The sequence below is a fragment of the Leopardus geoffroyi genome, chromosome C1, assembly GCF_018350155.1.
Source record: "Leopardus geoffroyi isolate Oge1 chromosome C1, O.geoffroyi_Oge1_pat1.0, whole genome shotgun sequence".
Taxonomy (NCBI): Eukaryota; Metazoa; Chordata; class Mammalia; order Carnivora; family Felidae; genus Leopardus; species Leopardus geoffroyi.
The window spans coordinates 104513831-104532517 of record NC_059328.1 but is presented as its reverse complement, the minus strand read 5'-3'; the positions used below and the strand labels follow the sequence as shown (position 1 = coordinate 104532517).

The 18687-nt window shown below is 47.8% G+C and overlaps 4 non-coding genes across 4 annotated transcripts; 3 read left to right on the top strand and 1 right to left on the bottom strand.

Moving 5' to 3' along the window:
• Positions 1 to 5378: 5378 nt before the first annotated feature.
• TRNAN-GUU lies at positions 5379 to 5452 on the top strand. The gene has a single exon. It is a non-coding gene; the product is annotated as a tRNA-Asn (tRNA).
• A 7237-nt stretch (positions 5453 to 12689) lies between these two features.
• Positions 12690 to 12762, top strand: TRNAV-CAC. Its single transcript has one exon. It is a non-coding gene; the product is annotated as a tRNA-Val (tRNA).
• Positions 12763 to 17286: 4524 nt separating this feature from the next.
• On the bottom strand, positions 17287 to 17360 carry TRNAN-GUU. The gene has a single exon. It is a non-coding gene; the product is annotated as a tRNA-Asn (tRNA).
• A 533-nt stretch (positions 17361 to 17893) lies between these two features.
• On the top strand, positions 17894 to 17965 carry TRNAH-GUG. The gene has a single exon. It is a non-coding gene; the product is annotated as a tRNA-His (tRNA).
• Positions 17966 to 18687: the final 722 nt, after the last annotated feature.

Genomic DNA, 18687 nt, shown 5'->3' with positions numbered 1-18687 from the left:
TGATCTCACAGTTCGTGGGTTCGAGCCCCGCATGGGGCTCTTGTGCTGACAGCTCAGAGCCTGAAGCCAGTTTCGGATTCTGCGTCTCCCTCTCTCTCTGCCCCTCCCCTGTTCACCCTCCGTCTCTGTCTCAAGAATAAATAAACATTAAAAAAACAAAAAAACATGGGGAAGTTTTTTCAACAAAGCTTGCCACCTGGCTATGAATCTTAAGAGACAAGGCAACAAAGGATGAGCCCATCAAAGAGTGATTGCAGCCTGGCCTTGAGGAGTCACCGCTGTGTGTGCAGAGGACAGAAAGGATGATTGTTCTTGTACTGGCATTTCAGCTGGCCACACAGACCCTTTGTTGCTCAATTTACTGTGGTATATAAGCAGTGGCTCTCAAACATGCTGGATCATTTCACAGCAAGAAATATACTGTGTCGTATGTCTCAGCACATACTTACACACATAAAACCATATAACTAACTCAAGTATAAGTTTAATAAATGGACAAGTATTGCCTATTTTCAGTATATGCCATGTAGGTACTCTAATTTTTACTTTTTTAATGAAAATTTTATTTTCAATTTATATATAGATAATAAATACATCTATAATAAAATATGTATCGTCCATTCATCTGTATAAACAGATATGGATAACATTTGTATTTTCTACTTAAATAAGTGTTTGTCATAATTCATTGATGGTCTGTGACCACAGGTTGAAAACCCCGAAGTTACAATAAACCATTCCACAGTAGGAGAAAGATCTTATGGAAGTTCACTGATTCTTCTCTTCCAAAGGCACACCTGCTGGCTTGTCTGCATTCTCTCAGCATCCACGCATGCAGTTCATGCAGAGTTAACATATGCTTAGTATTCTAAGTTTTCTCATTGGTTCATTTGTATTTTAACTCCCTTTCCAATCTAATTTTTAATCGTTTGTTTTTTTTAATTTTTAATATTTATTTTTGAGAGAGAGAGAGAGAGAGAGAGAGAGAGAGAGAGAGGGAGAGAGAGGGAGGGAGGGAGGGAGGGAGGGAGAGGAAGCTGGGGAGGGTCAGAGACAGAGGGAGGCACACAATTCTAAGCAGATTCCAGGCTCTGAGCTGTCAGCACAGAGCCCAAGGCGGGGCTCAAACTCACCAACTGTGAGATCATGACCTGAGTCAAAGTGGGATGCTCAACCAATGGAGCCACCCAGGCGCCCCCTCTTTAACCATTTGTAATTTTTGCTTTTCAGTGACTATTAGGAAGCAGGCAATTGTGAACTGTCTATCATAAATTAGCATCCTGTTGTATATTAGCAAGCTTATAAATACATTTCAAAATTTTTAGAGACATACTCTTTCTCATAATAATTTTTTGGTAAAAATGGAAATGCCAAAAGTAGATAAACTAAGCTTAGCATTTAATATTTATCTATTTTGGAAATAATTTAGATATTCAATGAGTGTCCATTATTTAGTTTATCTTAGTATAAACTTTGATCTTCTATTTATTTAAACGAAAATGTTTATTTAAAAATTTTTAAGTTTTTATTTATTTCTTTTGCGGGGCGGCGGGGGTGGGGGGGGGCGGCGAGAGCAGGGGAAGTTCAGAGAGAGAGGGAAAGAATCCAAAGCAGTCTCCATGCTATCAGGCTGTCAGTACAGAGCCTGACTGAACTGGAACCAAGAGTCCAAACGTTAACCGACTGAGCCACCTAGGCACCCCTAAATTACTTGTTTTTAACAATTATACTTGGATAAGACATTAAACAGCTAATCGTCATTTTAAGTTATTTCTTTTGTTGATGAATTTTGTAACACAGAGATAACATGAGCTTATTTGATTAGTAAACTCGGGTAGAAAAGGCAGTTTATCTGCATTCTATTTAATGTTGATAACTCTAAAGATATTCTTGTTTTTATTAAACCAACAAACTTGAATTTGTTTTTATTTATCAAAGATTATCCTAGACTACATGAACTTGGGTTACTTTTTATTCTATTTCTGAGAACTTTAGGAATACTTAATAGATGTAAGTACTTGATATTCCTCAAGCCAATTAAGTAGAATTCTTTTACAAATTAATTTTGGCAATATCATCCCAAGACAGTAAAATACCATATCTATACAGCTTTCTTTCCTTCTTTCTTTCTTTCTTTCTTTCTTTCTTTCTTTCTTTCTTTCTTTCTTTCTTTCTTTCTTTCTTTTTCTTTCTTTTTTTTTTTAAACTTTAGCCATGTCTCAGGTAGGAAACCCAAAAGAATAGCTGGACCCAGGGGTGCCTGGGTGGCTCAGTCAGCTAAGCCTCTGATTTTGGCTCTGGTCATGATCTCATGGTTTGTGAGTTCAAGCCCCATGTTGGGCTCTAAGGTGACAGCTCAGAGCCTGGAGCCTGCTTCAGAGGCTGTGTCTCCCTCTCTCTCTGCCCCTCCGCCCCCCTTGTTCCTGCTCTGTCTCTCACTCTCAAAAATACATAAACATTAAAAAAAAAGAATGGCTGGCTCCAAATTATGTTTCCAGCAGATGGACTAACTTAAGGTTACTTGCTCAGATGACCAATCTTTTATTAAAAATGTATTATTATTTGCATGAATCAAATTATGTTTCCATAATTTTAAGGTTACCTGCTCAGATGGCCAGTCTTTTATTAAAAATGTATTATTATCATTATTATTTGCATGGATGAGCAATCTTTTATTAAAAAATTGTTGTTGTTGTTATTATTATTATTATTATTACTATTATTATTTGCATGCTATCAGGATCCTTTTAGAGCTGTTTTGGACTTATTTTGTCCTTTGCATACTAATCAAAGAATGCATTCCACTGTCTCAAAGAGGTTTGGAATCCTCTTTTTTAAGGGTGCCCCTTAAGGTGGACTTAACTAAAACAGAGGTTCCCCAGAATGGCTATTGCAATTTTAATTTAAACAACACTTGTCCTAAAACAACCAGCAATCACAATCCCCCCCCCCCCCACACACACACACACATCCTATGAAACAAAAGAGTACTCATCAATAGTGAAACCCCTCCCTCCAGTGGCATGATGGGCATCTCCTCTCTCTCTGGGCACTCACCCGCCTGATCCCAGAGAAAGGCAACGACCTCAACCAAAAGGAAGGAGGGAGGTCGGTACCTAAGAGGACTCACGGTGCGAGTAGAAGGCTGTCCGTAAGTATACAAGCTAGGAGCGGTGAGCACTAGTCTCCTGTAGAGACCGCACCCAATTTCAGGAGACACCGGTCCTGCCTTGCTGAAATCACCTCAGGTCCTGCTTCTGACAACAGGCTGTCGGCCTAAAATTGTCACAAGGCAATAATTAAGCAAGACCATTTATTTGGGATCAAAGAATCGCAGTTCAGCATACACAGATGTGAAGAGCAACCCAAATAATTGTTTAACGAGAACTTTCGATTGGTGTTAATGGCAGAAAGCGAATCTGGACTGAGTGTAATTGCTAAGGCTATCACTAAGCAAAGTCTCTGACTGTAGCAAGTTACAGGTTTTGCGGCTCAGTCCTTGTAATATTTGGTGTTTGGCACAATTCAAAAGTTCCCAGTTCTACCCGGTGGAGACGTGCCTGCACAAAGCCCATCTCCTTAATGGCTTCCTGGCTCCATTTTAAAACCCTTTCATGCAAGTGACCCCATTTCATTCCACCTTTCAGATTCTTTTTTTTAACAACCGGAAAAGAGGTCTAACTTTCGGGACTGATGTAAGTTTTTCGTAATTTCGGCTAGATACCAGTTACATTTAGCAAAACTCACTGGGCGGTGCACTTAACACTTGTGAACTCTATGTTCAATCATTCACTGTTCGAAAAAAAATGTTATCAAGTGAAGATGTTATTTTATTTGTTAGGTTTTATTTAAAGTATCCGTTGGAGTTCGAACTCTCATTTCCTCTCCTTTCTTAGCTCGTCTAAAAAGGCCCCAGTGGCGCTTGAAACTTCTCAACCAGAAAAGCCTCATCGTTTCATTTTTGCAAAGACACCAAATACAAGGCGGCACCTCCCTCACCTCCTTCCAGACGTAGGGCAGTCAAGCATCTCAAGACGACCGAGACTTCAGCATGCACGGCGGAGGTTCCCTTTTTCTCAGCGCAGAGCTCTGGAATCGCGGGAAACCGTGCTCTCGTGCCGCAGGCAAATGGGGCAGCTCGCGCAGGTTTAAATCTAGCACTCGCCACCACCTCAGGAGACCCTGCTTCGAGCGGGATTGGAACCGAGGCTGCTACAGGTACAACGCAGAGCACTAAAGAGCTATGAGCCGGCTTGCAAATGCCCAAGCCGTGCTTTAAGCGGTCCTAAAGGCCTTCATGATATCTTGCTGCCTTCCCCCCTCCCCCCCCCCCCCAGAGCTACAAGTCTAACACCCTTTTCGTTCTTTCCCGTTCTTTTTCCTTCCTTCTCCTTCAACTACGATACAAGACCCATTCTCATCTCTCTGGGATCTGGCCCCTTACCGCTGCCAGGCCGCCGAGGAGGTCTTGTTGACCCAGTACGCGCCTCCGCAGCTTCCCTGCCTCCTCTTTGCGGCTCCCTTTTCCCTCCACCTGCTGTGGGCCCCCGGCCCACGCCGACCCCCCACCCACCGCACTGAGCACGTACGCAGCGGAGCCGAGCTGAGCGCCGGAAGCTCGAGCCGGCGGGTGGCGCGCGGTTCGTCTTTCCCGTTGCTGCCGCTGCGGATGCTGCTCAATTAACTGGATGGGTAAGTTTGAAAAACAAATTTCCCCTTTGAAAAGCTTTTCACTATTTCCATTCTCGGGGTTCTTCAGTTCCTCAAGGGCCTAAAAGCTAAAGACGACCAAGTAATTTACAAGTCCCAGGAGAGCGTCCTGGTGAATGTCTGACCCTGTTCTCGGCTTGGGGACATTAGAACGACCATCGACCCGACCCCTGCCGTCGTGGGACCTCCCTGCCGGGCAGAGGAACCCGAAGGAAGTGGAAGCACCCCACCAGCCTCGAAGGTATCTCCGAATGGTGGGCTCTCCTTCTGACCAATTATGCCCTTCCTACTTCCTCCAGGCCTCACATTCGTCCTGGGTTAGGGGACGAGTGCCGATGAAGGGTGGTCTGATGAAGGCAGAGAAGGGGGAAGCGTCACCAGGCGAGCCCACCGGCACGTGCAGCTTCCCTCGGGCCCCACTCGCCTCGGCCCCGGGGACGCTAGCTAGCATTTCAGGCGGGTGGGGAGCAAGGCAGAGTGGGGCCGCTGGACTGCCCTTTTGTCTTCGGAATCTCTCACTCACGGTTTTCACGCGATGAACACGCTTTGTCAACTCCTCTCCGGTTTTCCGAGGCATTGGAACTTGTTTCCTTGTCTCGAGTGCGGCACGTCCCCGAGGTTAGCAGGTACTTACTACCTAAGGAGGCAGGGGAAGGGTGGAGCACTGTGTCTCTGTGGCGCAATCGGTTAGCGCGTTCGGCTGTTAACCGAAAGGTTGGTGGTTCGAGCCCACCCAGGGACGGGCTGCTTCACTTTTGGCTCAGTGCCGCGTGTTTCCTGCTGTTTAGTTAGCACCTGCACATTTCCTCACATAAAGTACACATTACTGGATTCTGGGCCCTAGCCACCGCACAGCACCTAACCCTTCAGAGCCACCCCCCACGTCCCAACCTCATTCTCTGACGGTATCTGCTGGCCTATCAGCTTTATACCTCTACAACGCCAACTTCTCAAACAGATAGAAGAACCCGGGTTCTACCTAGTGTGGTAAAACTCTGTAGTCCGCCCTGAAAGATTGGATGAGTAAGTGAAACTTTTTGTGACTCCCATCTTTTTTTTTTTTTTTTTAATTTCTAAACATGATTGCCTTCATTGTTCAAACTGCTTGCCTTGGGAAAATTGGTCCGGGGGCTGACATTTTTTTGAAAAAAAAATGCTAATTGTTCATTTTTTAGAGCATTTTAGGTTCACAGCAAAGATGAGGGGAAGGGACAGAGATTACCCACACCCTTCCTGCCCTCCCCACCACAAACACACACAAATAGCCTGCCTGGTTGTCAACACCCCCCACTGCAGTGCCTTTGTGCCTTTGTGACAACTCAGGAATCTATCCAAAGTCCATAGTTTACATTAGGGTTCACTCTTGCAGAGTGGGTTTGGACAAACGTATCCGGAAATGTGTCCACCGTTATAAGTATCACACAAAGTAGTTTCACTAGCCCAAACATCCTCTGCGCCCCCTTTCTGGCAACCACGAATCCTTTTCCTGTTTCCATAGTTTTGCCTTTTCCAGAAGGTCGTGTAGTTGGAATCACACAGTATGTAGCCTTTTCAGATCGGCTTGTTTCACTTACTAATAGGCACTTAAGATTCCTCGATGTCCTTTGGTGGATTGGCAGCTCATTTCCTTTTAGTGCTGAAATACTACTTCATTGTGTGTGTGTGTGTGTGTGTGTGTGTGTGTGTGTGTGTGTGACAGTTCCTTTGTCCCTCCACCTGTAAGGGACATCTTGGTTGCTTCTAAGTTTTGGCAATTGTGAGTACAGCTGCCTTGGCATCCGTGTGCGGGTTTCTGTGTGGGCATAACTTTTCAACTTGTCTGGCTAACAGGGAGCCCGGACGCTGGCTGCTATATTAAGAACATTTTTAGTTTTGTGAGAAATTGCCAGACTGCCTTCCACGGTGGCTGTACCATTTAGCGTTCTCACCAAGCAGTAAGTGAGAGCTCCTGTTGTTCCCCCATCTTTGCCAGCCTTTGGTGTTGATGTGCCTCAGTTCTTTTTCATGGGGAGTAGGAGGCCAACCGTGGTGTCCTGTCCCCAGGGAGTGCCTGGATTTGGGCATTGCTCTATCAATAATGTTGTGATCAGTGGATCCTCATCATCATTGTCCTCTGCATTTGTTTGACAGAGGCATTTCTTCCACAGTATGTGTGATACTTATTTAACCTCTTCCATATTGCTTTTGAAATTGAGTTGGTTTTATGGTTTTATGATTACGAATTCCTGTACACATATTTTTGACCACTTGTGCAGGTATTTCTACAGTGTACAGAACTGGAAGTGCAATGACTGTAGTATAGTGTTCATATGCTGCTAATTTGGGGAAGTCCTGCAAACTTGCCTTCCACGGGAGCAGTACCAAATCACAGTCCCAGTTTATTTCCCAACCTATCAATGTGCCCTTCTTCATTACCTTGCCCACACTGCAATCTTCCTGAACCCCTTACACATAAGACTTTTCTCTTTCAAGGCCCTGAAATCTCGCTCAGCATTAGATTCATTTTAGTCCACCTCGTCCACCAGCGTGCTCCACCACGAGCACCAGCGAGTCCACCAGCAGCTCCTGTGTGTGTGTACTGATGTCTCCACTTCCCCTGAGCTGTGATCATCGAGAGGAGGACTGTCGGGTTTTCCCTTGGCTGGTAATGAAGAACCATTCCACGTCCTGGTTGGCCAGGGTTTTCATGCACTGATCACCCAGCCCCAGCGTGGCTCTGGGCTCCTCTGAAGGCTGCCTGTGCCCATGCCTCAAGGGAAGGCTTGTGGAGGGAGGCTCCTGGGCTCCGCTCATTACCTCCCTCATTGACTGTCACAACACTACTATCTCCTTTTATGTTCTAGTTACATCCCGCCTGTGGCTATTCCTAGTGGTGTTTCCGTTATGACGCTGATATACAATTGAGTTTAAAAAGAAATTTACTAAGTAGGGGCTGTAAATCAAAGTATGGAAACTCTTCGGTAATCGGTGATAAAGGTACATGGCTGTGGCCAACTATGAAAGTGCTGTGTTCCTTAATGAGCTTTGAGAAGCATGATTTTTGTCCCATTTTTATGCGATCTCCTCTGTCCCCCTTGTCACTGCAGGTGCACTCCCTCTTGCCCTGAGGCATTAAGTAGGTGGCAGGGCCTCAGCTGTCTGCTCCACACTTTGAACATAAAAGGCACACTTGACGGGATTTGTTTTCTTTTGTTTTTGTTTTTGTTTTTGTTTGTTTGGGGGAGCCTCTCTAGGGAACTTCCTTGTTCAGACCATTAACAAGAGTCAAGATTTAGTAAATACTTCGGTTGGGAGATGTGATTGCATCATCCCGGGAGCCATGGAGTCTGTTTCTGGGGAGGACTAAATCGTTTTGTTCTTTCTCTTCTTCATTTCGTCCATTAGTTGCCAGTGTTAAAAGTAGGCCTTACTTTTAACCTTCTCTTTCTTTTCAACATCAGGGAGGCTGAGCCAGGAGGGGACGGCAAATCTTGGTGAAGGCTTCTCAGTGCGTGCTGGCAGGCTGGCCAAACACGAGGGCTCTGGAGGCAAACTGCCTGGCCCTGAGTGCTGGCCTCTCCCCGTCACAGGGCTGGGCCCCTTGGAAAGTCAGACCAGCCTTTCAGTGCCTGAGTGTCCTCACCTGCAAGCAGGGGTGCTGATAACCTACACCGTCTCGGGGTTGTTATGGGGACTAGATAGGTTATGCTCGGTACAGCACCCAGGAACTGCGTGCTGCTCACACGGTGACGCTTGCTTGGAGAAAACTGCCAGTATCATTGTAACTAAGACTTCCGTTTTCACTTCTGACTGCACCACTGCTGACTTTCAGCATTCCCCAGAATGAATGAGGAGTGTTAAATGGTTCCCATGGGCTCTCCGCCTCTATCAGTGACCAGCACCTGGAAAACTGGTCGCTTGATAATTTCCATGGTGAGTTAACTGACAGTACAGTGCAGCAGGGAACTGGATCCAACTTGATCAAATTCTCGGACCTTGGACAGGCGTGATGAGTGTTCAGCTCCAGGTAGACAATCTTTTGCCCGTGCTTCTAGCAAGAGCTTTTGATATCCAGTCAGACTTACCCCGGAGTATTATAAGAAAACTTCAGCTATGCACCAGTGACCCCCCCCCACCTTATTTTAAGAAAAAAAGGAGGAAGAAAATGTGATTTATCTGGAAATTGTAGATTTCACCTTTCAGTGATGATGGAGTATTTGTAGCAGAACAGCATTCGCCCTGAAAAGAAATGAATGAAGTTTGAATGGAAGGAATTCTGCTTGAAGATTTGGAGAACTATCAATGCAGATAGGACCCACCAGTCTTTCAGCTCAAGGGGAGAGATGAGAGAGAAGAGAAACTCAATGGAATGAGACTAATTTTCTGCGTTATCCCCTCAGGGCATTTGCCAGTTCTTGGCAGGAACAGGAGACTGAGAAAGTGGAGAGAGGGAAGCTACTAAGAGTCAGAGAAAACAACATGCTAAGTGATCTCATAGGTCTGGACAGAGAAGTTGGGGGACCGGGGGGCGGGGGGGGGGGAGAGGTAGGACATGTGGAACTGTCCAAGGATTCAGACTTGAGCAGCCAAGATCCTGGAATGGGTTAAGTGAGCTGGGTGCTTGGTACAGAAGTTCCCCACAATACATTTGCAAATTAAGCTATGTGCATCCAAGGGGCTTGGAAGGCCAGCAGAGTGTGGCTGAAAGAGAGTGGAATTTGCAGCACTACCGTGGTGCTTAGGGGATAAAAACTGAAGCTCAGGATTCATGGAAGAGGAGGGGCCCAAGGAAACATACCAAGGTCGCAGGTGGGAGCCCTGGACGTCTGCAGCACAGCAGTGTGAGCAAACTAGCTGTAGATTGAGGCTTTCCCTGAGGGCGAACCAGCTGCAAATCAGCTTCGTCAAGAATTAGAGGTGATGCGCCCCTCTGCTGCCTGCTGGGGGAGAAGGTGAAAGATCTTCAGAGAAACAACATCTCCAACCTGGCTGTCCTTCACACCACGGGTTCATCATTCAATCACAATATTCTAGGATTGTAAAGGAAGAGAAGCAAGAGAAAGAAGGCAAACCGTAGAAATTGCCTCTTGAGATCTTGAGTTCTCAGATAAGAACTCAAAGCGGTAGGTTAGGGGAGCCTGGCTGGCTCAGTGGGTAGAGCACGTGACTCTTGATCTCTGGGTTGTGAGTTTGAGCCCCACGTTGGGTGTACAGGTCACTTGAATAAAATTTCTTTAAATTACTTAAAAATCAGGGGCACTTGGGTAGCTCGATCGGTTAAGCATCTGCCTTGATTTTGGCTCAGGCTCAGGCCATGATCTTAAGGTTGGTGAGATCTATGGGGCAGAACCTGCTTGGGATTCTCTCCCTCTTCCTCTTCCTCTGCCCCGAGCTTGTTCTGTCTCGCCCTCTCTCTCTCAAAATAAATAAATTGAAACTTGAAAAAATATATTACTTAAAAGTTAAAAAAAAAAAGAAGATAAAGGGTATGATTCAGCTGTTCAGAAAACAGATGACAAAATATTTCATCAGAGAAATAGAATCTAGTTTTAAAATCACATGAAAATTAAACATATGTAATAGTTGGCATTTTAAAAAAGTCAGCAGGTCAGTTTAACCGCAGCTTGGACTCAATGGTAGAGAGAGTATGAACCTCGAAATTTGTAAGTAGAAAGAAACTGTGCAGACTGAAGCATACAGAGCCAAAAGGAAGAAATATTAAGAGCGTAACAAAGATAATGAGCCAGGTCATGAAGTCCTAACACGTGTGTAATTAAAGTCTCAGGGGTTGGAGGACCAGAAAGTGGGGCAGAAACTATATCATGGAGAATCAAAGAAAAATCATGATGGGCTCTCCAACCACATGTGCAAGAAGTTTGGTGCCCTGCAAGCCAGGTAAGGACAAGAAGGTCACACCCCTAAACTGCTGAACAACCAAGGGCAGCTGAAAACAATCACAGCAGCACCCAGATTGGGGTGTGGGGAGGAGGGGACACTCCTATGACATCGTCCAAAGATTGGGAGCTGAAATCTCAGCAAAAACATGAAAAAGAAGACCTCAATGAAGGTCTCAGTATGAGAGGACCCTCAGTACGAAGGACCTCAGTATGATTTCCAGCCACCACGTGCTGCCCCCGACCCAGTATCTTTCAAGGGTGAGTGAAGTGAAGACCTTTCCACATAAGCTAACGAAAAAGAACTGCAAAGTGCAAAAGGTAACTCTTCAGGCAGAAGTAACTGCACAGGTCACAGGGGAACTGTGCAAAAGGAAGGAAGGAAGGAAGGAAGGAAGGAAGGAAGGAAGGAAGGAAGGAAGGAAGGAAGGAAGGAAGGAAGGAAGGAAGGGAGGGAGGGAGGGAGGAAGGGCAATGAATAGGTAAAATATGTGGCTACGTCAAATAAATATGACTCTCTGAGCAATGGTAATAATGCCTATGTTTTTAAAATGTATGTTGAGGGGCGCCTGGGTGGCTCAGTTGGTCAAGTGTCCCACTTTGTCTCTGGTCATGATGCCATAGTTCACGAGTTTGAGCCCCGCGTTGGGCTCTGTGCTGACACCTCAGAGCCTGGAGCCTGCCTCGGATTCTGTGTTTCCATGTCTCTGCCCCTCCCCTGCTCACGCACTGTCACTGTCTCTGTCAAAAATAAATAAAATAGATAAAATGTATTTTGAAATAAAATTAATGCCAATAACTCAAAAATGAGGAGGGTAAGTGGAGTTAAGATATTCCAAGTATACAGTGCAATAATGTGATAAACGTGTAAATGCTTGTACTAACAGCCAGACTAATATATGCAACATATCCATCAACCCGGGAAGTTTCCCGGCAAATTATTTCAAAGAGGGAACCACTTCTCTCTGCTAATACTTCCTGGAAATGGAATCACCCAGGAGTATCAGATAGGTACATATAACTATGCGAGGGGCTTATCCGTGTTACCGCCTAAACCATAGTTTGGATGTTTTTACTACAGAGTACTTAATCCATTCTAAACATATACAAGGGTTTGTGTATCACCTCTGTTGACGGGCATTTGGGTTGTATCCGGTTTTGCCTAGTATGAATGATGTTGCACGAACGTTGGTGTAGAAGGCTCTTTGGATGTTGGCATTCATTTTTCTGGGGGAGTGAATAGCAATATTCCTAGGTAACGGGGCAGGTCAGGTTTTTCACTGTATGAGAAACTGCCAAATATTAGGAAAGTCGTTGTGCTAAATTACAGTGCAATCAAGGTCACGCAGTAATACCGTACACACTCCAATGCGGGAGGGAGAGAGGAAACCGCTTTAAAAATACCTCTTTTTCTAGGCTTTTCGTCTTCACTTTGTTCCCAATGCTGAAGGCCCCCCTGAAAGTGGCTGTGGTCACACCGAGTCTCACCACCAGCCCATTCGGGAGACTCCAAGGCAGCCCACCCAAGAATCACTCAAAACGCCAGGTAGGAAGAGACCTTCCCTCCCCAGTCGTGGCTCTGCCACTCTTCCGCTCGGTGCCACTCAACTCGGTTTCTGGCTCTTCCTTTTCATCCCTCTGGTCCGTGACCTAGATTTCACTGGAGCGTGTTGGCCGCGGACCTCCTGTCAGTGGCTTTAAAGCAGCGCAGGCAGGAGCCCGAGGGACCCCCTTCGCCCAGAGGACACCAAAGAGACTCCGCTCTGCCGGGAGGGCCGCGGGGCGGCGCAGAGCCAACGGGCTGGCGGAGGAAGAGCGCGAACCCGACGTCTGCCCGGGGCCCCTCGTCCTAGAGGCGGACACCCTGCGTTCGGTGCCATTCCCGAGGCCAGGCTGCTGAGGGCGCTAGGGTCCCGTCCTCGGGGGCGGGGGGCGGGGCGGCGCGGGGTCCTTTGCCGGGGCCGCTTGGGGGGCGCGGGCTCCTCGCTCGCAGGGGCGCGGCTGTTTCCAGGGCCTTGGGCGGTTCGAGCGAAGTCGGCGGGCCCGATAGTTGTGGCCGAAATGCTGCTTTTGGGGGTTAGAGCCGGAGACCCGGCCGCCTGGCTCGTTTCCGTAGTGTAGTGGTTATCACGTTCGCCTCACACGCGAAAGGTCCCCGGTTCGAAACCGGGCGGAAACAGCTTCCTTTTACCACTACCCGCCCCCCCCCCAACCCCCCCATCTATTGTCCTTTAAAACGCAAAAAGAACCAGGGCCGGAGTCCCACCGCCACCTGAAAGCCTTCTCAGCACTCGACCACCAGGCCTGGCCGCTGTGTGTCTGCTCCCAGTCACCTTGGAGAGCGGGCCACACCCACTTAGTCACTCCAACAAGGGCACGCAGGACGAGGCCCGCTTCAGGTTACCTCTACTTCCACGCATCCGCTGACCTGCTCATCTGGCGCCTCCGTCTGCCCGACGGGCTCACAGCTACGGTGGCTCTGAAAAGCAGCACGTTCTTCCCTGGGCGGCACACTTGCGCCACAGGTGTATTTATTTGCCTGACAGAACGCAAAGAACACAAACCAGCTGCACCTGGGACCCGAGCCAAAGACGCGTAGGTGAGGAGTTTCAGGCTCCACCTAATGAGCCCATGGGGACACCAAAGGAGCCCGTCCCCGTGCCGTCATCAGGACAGCTCTGGAGCTACTTCGGAAGTCGCCAAGTAGAGGGACTCCGCCCCTCCCCCCCGCTGAGAGCCGAGTCCGCACCTTACCCATCAGCAAACGAGGCTCAGAAAGAGAGCACGGCCTTGGCTCTGCAACACACACGGCTCCAGCTGGACTAGAGTGTGGCACAGGCCAGTCGCCTTGTGGTCAGGGCCCAAGGGGTCGCTGAGGCTGGAAGAGGTGGTGAGCAGCAGGGCAAGGGCTGGGAGCCTTGTGTGGCTGCATTCAGCCCTGCGCCGCTGGGAATCGCCTCCGCTTGTGCTCTGTCCGCCTGGGAAATGTCACCTTGACTTTCAGGGTTTTCATCTGCAGGGGCCGAAGCAGGGATCCTGTGTGGGTGGATTCCCCGGGATCGGATCGGTGGGATGGGATTTGGATTTTTCACCGCCACTGCTCAGGTTCGATTCCAATCCAGGAGACTTTGTGGCGCTGTCTCCATACTTGGGATTTGCCTTTTCATCCCCCAAAGTCTGGTGTGCACCCAGGGACGCTTGCAGAAGTGGCTGTTCACTGAGCCCCTAAAATACGGGAGGTCAGGATTCAGTGTCCTTGTAATGGCCAGGCTGGGAGAGGAGAGCTGGGATGAGAAGCCAGGCCAGCGGCTCCCTTCCATTCACCTCAGAAACCCAAGGTCTCACTTCAAGCGTTTTCCTCTAAAGAGAACCTGGGACTTGACTTTGTCACTCCTTTCAAGCAAACAAACAAACAAACTTTGAAACATACCAAAACAGTTGCCAGAATGGTCACATCCTATATCCCTCACCCAGGGGCACCAGTTAACATTTCCCCACATTTGCTTTCTCATTCTCGCTCCACATGTACAGACAGGACTTGTGCAGTCATCTCCAGATGATTGTTTGGTCCGCGGTTGCTCCTTTGCCTTGGGCAGTGTCCCGCAGAACCAGCCTCTGCAGGACCTTTCCTCCAGGGCCAGGGGAGGGCTTTGTCCTCTGGACGAGAGCCCTCCTGTTCCTTCAGGAAGCAGACACCTGTTCCCTTCAGGCTGTAGAGAAGCTTCAGGCAGGCAGGTGGTTCTTAGGCTCTCCTGGATAGGGCAGGCCAGGCGTGCCCTGTGCTTGTAGGAACACGTCCAGGTTGTCGTGCCCCCAGCACCGGCTGCCCTCCGGACTCCTCCTGGTGGCTTTGGTGGGCAGTGGATCTAGGGTGAGCCTGAGCTCTAGAACCCCCCACCCGGGGAGAGACCCTTCAGGGAAGTGCAGCTGCTGCCCCCTGGATCCTCCCGCCCTCCGGGCTCTCCTGCCCTGCAGGGATCTTCAAGGGTCCTGGCCCAACAGAAGGTGAAGAATCCTTTCCCCGTGGTGGGAGGATGAGGGGGAGCGGGTGGGAAAATCTTCAAGGGGAAGGGGAAGTTTTCAAGAGCTTTCCAGGATTGTCTGCCTTGGCACTGTCAGGTAGGTGGCTGCCCTGTGATAATGGTGCTTGGTCTTATCTCGTCCTGTCCTTGAGCTTGTCCTGGCTCCACTCTGAGTCCAAGCAGACACAGGCAACCTGATTTGTGGTGTGTATTCAGTTGAGCCCCTTCCCCAAGTGGGGTAGTGACTGAGCTTCTATTTCCAGGACCCAAGGGGGGCGTGCAAGGACGCTATTGATGGGGTTTCGTCACCCTCACCCTTTTCTTTCTCTGCCTCCGCCCTTCCTTCCTTCCTTCTCTTTCTTTTCTTTCTTTCTTTTTTTTTTTTTTTAAAGATCAAGAGTCCCATGCTCTATGGATTGAGCCAGCCAGGCACCCCTCCTACTTCCTTTCTTGCTGAATCTGTAACCCGGGAAAACAGACAAACAAAAAACCCTGTTTACATGTAGATAAATTGCTCTCCGTGCACTCAGGTACAAGGGGAAAATGTCAAGTGGATAGTAAGGATGAATCTCGAATACGTTTAAACACTTTAAAGGATTTTAATAATTTACATATAATGGCATAGAACATGTTTATATCATGTGATATTTCTAAAGAGGACTTTTTGTGTGCATCCGACTGGTTTAATAGTTGTGGCCTAAAAACTGTTTTATGTGGTCTTCCAGGTTTTCTAATAATATAGAAAATATTGGTAGATATATTCTAGTTTATACAGGTCTTGGATTTATTTTCTCTTCAAATTCCTGGTGACACTTAGCCACCTAAATTTCCTATATTGGTTTTACTGGCCCAATAAGCGCACTTCAACTCCAATAGTATTTAAGGAGTTTATACAATATGAAATTATGTGTTTCAGTACATTAAAGAGATCATATAAGATTTGTAAATGGAGAATAAGTCTTAGAAGTCTGGAACTCAGTGACTTAATTATTCTTACAATATTTTGGGGTAGGGGTTTTTAGGTATTTTATATTTTTATACTCCACATGCATTTCTCCATTATGTGTCGAGTCAATTTGCAATTTTAAGACCTACCGTTATCTTTACGTTCTTCCAATGATATTAAACTGAGTTAATCAATGTATCATCTTAGCCTAGAACTTTTCTAATTAAGAGAGAAAAAACAAAACACTTTTAATATAATGCTGCTGCACATATTTAGACATCATATAGAGTAGCTGTGGGCAACAGGTTCAGAGGAGGTGTGGGGACCTTGAGGAGATATTGGTGAGGGTGAAAAACACATGCAACGTCTGCTCCAGGAAGTAAAGTGCTGTCAGGGAATGGTAGGGCAACTTTAAAAGATATGAGTGATCAGAGTTCCTGAAAAGACTGGGACTGGGGGTAAAGAAGCAATTTTTGAGGAGACAACAACAGAAGGACTTCCAATCATTATAATGATTGTAAACCCACCGATCCAAGGAGCCGAATGAGCACAAGAGACAGGAAGAAAACCGTATCTAGTCACATCATAATTGTATTGCTCAAATCCATGGAAAAAGAAAGCAAAAACAAAAACAACTGTGCAGAAGCACCCAGAGGAAAAAGACATGGTACGTACAGAACACAAAAGTAAACGTGATGTCAGTTTTCTCCCCGGAAGCGGTGCAAGTGAGAAGGCAATGGAGCAGCATCAAAGTCAAGGTGGAATTCTATGCCTCCCCTCCAAAAAAGGCTTTCAGAAATGAAGGTGAATGACATTGGAAGACATACAAATGCTGAAAGACTACATCACCAGCAGACCCACTCCACGAGAAATGTTAAATCCTCCAGGAAGGACACTGATACCAGATGGGAATCTGCATGTAGCCAAATGGATAAAGGACAACAGAATGGTAACCGCATGGGGAAAAATTTATATATATGTAAAAATATATATATTAATATATTACATACACACACACATACATATATATACATACACACGCACACATGTATACGTATATATACATATATGTGCACCCACACACATATGGTTTTTAAATTAGTATTTAAATCTCTGAAAAAACATGGAGCAGATGAAACGAAAGTGATAACGATGGGTTTTGGGCTTTCTAACATGCAAAGTGAAACGCGTGATAGCTGCAGCCTAAAGGTGGGCAGGGGAGTAATGGGAAGAGGCATGGGATCACTTGGAGGGAAGCTGGCAAGTTACAGATGTATATGTTATGAAGCCCAAAGCAGTAGCTGAAATAACAAAAGAAAGAGTGATAGCCGATAAGGCCACGGGGCGGGGAAGTCGGATCATACGAAAACCATGTAAACGCTATGTTATTAGAGCAATTGCTCTTCTAGGACTCTACCCTGTACAAATGTTGGTACAAGTGACCAAAGATGTGTACAAGAATGAGGACTAAAGCAGTGTTTGTAACCATAAAATTCTAGAACCAACTTAATGTAAAGAATCTAAGGAAGGGGCTAAATAAATACTAGCACAAACAAAGGGTGGAAGAAACTGCATTGTTGGAAGGCATTCAGAGGGTTCTCCTCTTTCGAGGACTTCTGGATTCCCAGCGACCGGTTCTCCTCCAGAGCTCTCCCGCTCTCATCCGTGAGGACCTTAGGTCCTCTGGCTGTGCGCGAGTGCCAAACGCTTTCTACGTTCTAGAAAAGAACTACCGCGTCCCTGGGTGGGCTCGAACCACCAACCTTTCGGTTAACAGCCGAACGCGCTAACCGATTGCGCCACAGAGACCTTCGGGAGAGGAGGCCCCGCCCACAGCCCGATAGAGAGCACACAAGGCCCTCAACGCTAGGAGGGGCCACCCGCCTTCCGTCTGAGGCCAGCGGCGCCTGAGGGAAGCTGAACGCCGCTGGGCTCCCCGGACGGCTCTTCCCGTTTGTTCCGCCTTCACCCGGCCTTCGGCGGGGCCGCTGGGGCTCCCCTCGGCTGCGGTCGCTGTGGGGGAAGCTGGAGAGCCGGCGGGGTGGGGCGTGGTCCAAAGGGGCAAACGCCAAGAGAGAAGCGGGAAAAGAGAAGCGGGGGAGGCGTGGACGCGGGCCACGAGACTTCCTAGGGCGCCTGTGCAGAGCCACCAGCCCAACCCCGGGGACAAGGAGAATGGTTTTTGATGGTTTTTCTTCCTCGCGTGTCAGAATGGAGAAGAAGGGAAGGAGAATCCAAGGGCGGCCCGCAGTTGTCCGGGAACAAAGCAGCGCGGAAACTGGAATGACTTTGCGGTAAAAGTGCTCGAGCGCCGGCCGGGCTTGTCATCGGGCTGGTGGCGCGCCGTGATCGTATAGTGGTTAGTACTCTGCGTTGTGGCCGCAGCAACCTCGGTTCGAATCCGAGTCACGGCAGTATCTGGAGCACTCGCCGTTCCTCTCTTTTTACTTTGGGTTTCAACCTGCCCCGGCTGCGCCCCTTACCTGGGGGACAGAGAGGGCCCCGTGCTTTCCGCTGGCCACCCCGCGCCACCGCGTCTTCACCCGAAGGGAAGGGAAGGAGAGGAAAACTCGCCACAGCACTAACCTGGCGACCTTCTCCGTTCCGTTGGACTCTGACCTCAAGTCAAATCAACTAAAGGGCTCATCTCCAGCGCCGCTCCAAAATGGCACAGTCCTCGATGCCCTCTACCTGTCCAGCAAGGAGCCTCATATGGTGGGCTCTAGTTGCTGCCAAACGGCGTCTCTGTGGCCCTCAAAATCTAAAGGGTCTGAAAGACCACACAAAAGGTTCCATCACCTAGGTGACACCTCCTCCATTGGCCTGTTTGTCGGCTTGAACCTTGGCCCCTGCGAATCAATCTCTGCCTCCGCGGACTTTTTCCATTCTTGGCTCTCTATGATCCTCCTTAACCGTCCTCACGGTGAGCTCCCTCGTTACTTGCGGTGCGCTCGCAAGGCTTTTAAATGCCTTCGGGCAGCCGCTTTCCACGCCAAAAGGTGTTCATCGGGATACCACCTGGAGTTGTGGTCGTGCCACATCTTTGTCAAGAGTGGGGGTGTCCCTCTCTTTATCATGTTGCCATGCTGCTGGGAGTAGTGCTATCTCAATGTGACTTTAGTATCCATTTCTCTGA